The following is a 3,370-nucleotide window of genomic DNA, read 5'->3' as shown; positions in this document are numbered from 1 at the left end:
AAAAAAAAAAGTCATTATTGTCTGCACCGCTGCGCTGGCACTGCTGCGTTGCTAAATGATAGCAACTCACCAGGAGACTTCTCCAACTCTCAGCAATTCCTGATTTGCCCTCTCATGTCTGGCATGTTCAAAATGATACGGCTGCTGGCCTTTCCTCCTCTTCCTCATCCCATTCAGTCACCATAGTTCTAGTACTAGGCCGAGGCTACTCTCCCCAGTGTGACGTCATCACCAAATGGAGTTTAAAAAACATGTGAATACCAAAAATGAAAGAAACTGGCCTTTGGAGACAGTTTTTAAAATGATACACATATCTTGAGGGCTTTTTTACCCAGTGGTGGTTAACCTGCAACAGTGCCTTTAAACGGTTCACACGTCGTGAAAGGGGCGTGTGTACATGGGTGTGGATAGTGTATAGAAGGGATCTCAATATCACACATAGACCACACATTCTAAGTTTCATGTAAATCAGAATAACTGAAGATGCAACCATTACTGATTCAACAGCCACCTACAGGAAGTTGGTCATCTATAACTTGCGCATTGTGTTAGCTATCTAAATTCTTTTGATAGCTTTTTTGTCACGAGGGTCCACCGAGTCTATATCCAATTTTTGTGCAGATTGTAATCACAGCCTAGAAGGACTTAGATAAAGTATGGTTCCCACAATTCGGAGCAACTGTGTCATGTTTGGTGGCAATTGGACAATTGGAAGTTGCAGAATAATAATCCTTACAAAAACAATAGGTTCCTTTTGCACTTCGGTGCTCGGGCCCCAATAATATTAAACCAGCTGTATCATATCAAACAAAAAAAAGATTAGACTAAGAAAATACCATAAAAATCTAATAATTGTCTATCAACTGGTTGGGTGTTTTTGCCTCCTGATATCTCAGCAGGCCCTACATGGGCTTTCCTGCAACGGAATAGTTCATAGTCTCTAACAAAAGGGCCCGTTGTATGTTTGGGATTCAAGCATAGTGTGTGTGTGTTTGTGTGAGGCTGTGTGTGTAGCCCCAACAAGTCCGTGTCCCAGAGGAGGAGCTCCGTGTCCTCCACTCGCATCCCAAAACACCAATTGGATTGTCAAGGCTAAGCAGCTGCTCTTTGGTAATGCACTCATAAATAGAGTGGGCTACTTCCTGTGGAGCGCCCGCCACTGTCAAAGAAACACTGTGCTAGTCACTGAGTTGGTGGACCTGGAAGCCTTCCTCTTCCTGGACCCAATAAATGTTTCAGCCTCATCTTTCTATTTAGTGCCTGTGCTCACAGTGTACTCATCCGCCGTGATGGCAGGGTGATGTGTTAGCAAGTCAGTCGAGCAGAAACAGAGTCAGTAACTCTGGTTTATCATCATCATCATCATCATCACTTGCAGTGCTGGGCTTTTTGCTCACGTGCCACAGAATCTCGCAAGGGTTTCCTGCAGTGAGCACGATCTCTGAAGTCGGAGTTAGTGCAGTGACCTACATAGATGCAGTTCCCGTCGTGAACAGGACTTTTAGAATACATTGGACCCGTCATGGGAGAGACTAGTGCCTCCAGACACTGCAGCCCGGACCCCAGAGAGCCAGCTCACAGCGCTGAACCTTTATCCTCCTCTGAGCCCGGGCTGGAGAGCAGCCTGGGGAAATCCTTAACAGCTCCCACGAGAGATTGACCCATTCCGCTTTAGGTATGCAAAGTGATATCACTGCTGTGACATTTAAAAACCCCACATAATTAGAAATGTTCTCTGTGGTAATTTTTGTTACAAGTTTGCTCTTATCAAGGTAGGCCTTTTGAAACTGTATTTACACCACTAAAGCTCCTATTGATTTCTAAATAATGGAAACATATTCAGTAGCAGCTCTTTGACCTTACTGTTAGGCCTTTTAAACTCTGATTATGCTTCATGTAGGCAAACGTGCAGTGGTGTCATTTGGACACGTTGATGTATGTTTCTTTCCTACTTGTACTTGTGTGTGTGTTTGCTAATCTAAAAGCAGCGTTACATTTATTAAACCACATTGTCAAGAAAATTAGAAGAAACCAGAAATCCTTTTCACACCGTGGCAGTAAACCAATCACTATAACCATGGGGGGAAAATTATCCATTCATCAAAGGTACAATGATATGATAATAGTAAGAATTTAGTTTCCTGTTTTTAACCAGTTGGCCTGCTTTTTTACGTGCAGGTGTACTAATCGTTGAGATTTGGTGTGCGTGTACGTTGGCTACCCATACACCCCTCCTCTGCTAGGGTTGCAAAAATGTTTTCGTGCATCTCAGCAGAAGACCTTTTTTACAGCGGCAGTTTGGACTAGTCTTGTAGGAAAAGCCCATCTGTGTTTAGTAACATTAATGATGGCTGCATTCCATTTAGTAGAGGTCCTGGTATTGTGCATGCTGGTTCACTGGAATAGTGTACTGAGACACTTAATGGAACTGAGCTATAGTTATTGTTATCAATTTGATTTTTCTTTCCTACTATGTCAAAATGTTCACTGTAAAAAGGTCTATGCAAGCTTTAGACGGCTGTATAAAACACTGCTAAATGTGAGAATCCAAATCCCCACAGATTTGACTTTACCTTTAGATTTTCCTACTTCAAAAAGAAAGCCAATACACAATCTCCTAGGTGGTCCCAAACCCGTTTTTTATTTCATGACGATTTTTTTCAAATTAAATAAATCTTCATGAACCAGTTACAATACTGGGGAAACTAGTGACAAATATTAAATATAACTTGCATGTTTCTTATCTTGTGCTTTGCCATTGAAAATTACATGTTGAATTTAGCCTAACTGCTACAAAGTCAAAAAGAGTTGTCCCTTAAAGTGTAACTTTGTTATTTTTCAACCTGGACCCTGTTTTCCCGTCCTTTTCATGTCTAAGTGACTGATAAGTTTAGCGTTTTTTTTGACAATGGTCCAGTATTAAGCAAGATCGCTGCAGTTGGCAGCGGTGAAATAAGCTGCAATGTAATGTTAATGCACACCTTATATTTCCATCCACTAAAAGGACTGTTTGTGCCACTGACAGACTCAGATTGTATTAAGTGTCTGACAACATTACGGAAAGGATCCCAACAGAGGTCGGTAATTCTATCATTGAGAACTCACTACATTGAAAATTGACAGAAATTCATCCATTGACATTTGAAAGTATGCTGGTCTATACACACTAAAAGTACTGTTTGTTTTAACCCTTGTGTTGTCTTCCCTTTAACCATAAACTTGTCCTTCCCGGCCAAAATTGAAAATGATTTTTTTTTTGGTGCTTTTCCAATGTTTTTGCCGTTTTTTCTGATTTCTTTATCACTTTTTCCATGGTATTAAAAAACCTGAGCTGGTTTAATGATAGATTTTACACTTATTCTTGGAATTC

The 3,370-nt window shown here is 40.9% G+C and overlaps 1 protein-coding gene across 1 annotated transcript in view; it reads left to right on the top strand.

The window, feature by feature from the left end:
• LOC116690612 (pituitary tumor-transforming gene 1 protein-interacting protein) overlaps positions 1 to 3,370 on the top strand; it is a 19,245-nt gene that overhangs the window by 8,207 nt on the left and 7,668 nt on the right. The gene's annotated exons all lie outside the window — the stretch shown is intronic.

Source organism: Etheostoma spectabile, chromosome 6 (assembly GCF_008692095.1).
Source record: "Etheostoma spectabile isolate EspeVRDwgs_2016 chromosome 6, UIUC_Espe_1.0, whole genome shotgun sequence".
NCBI classification, from domain to species: Eukaryota; Metazoa; Chordata; class Actinopteri; order Perciformes; family Percidae; genus Etheostoma; species Etheostoma spectabile.
The sequence above is the reverse complement of the archived record's forward strand: the minus strand, read 5'-3'. Positions and strand labels throughout refer to the sequence as shown.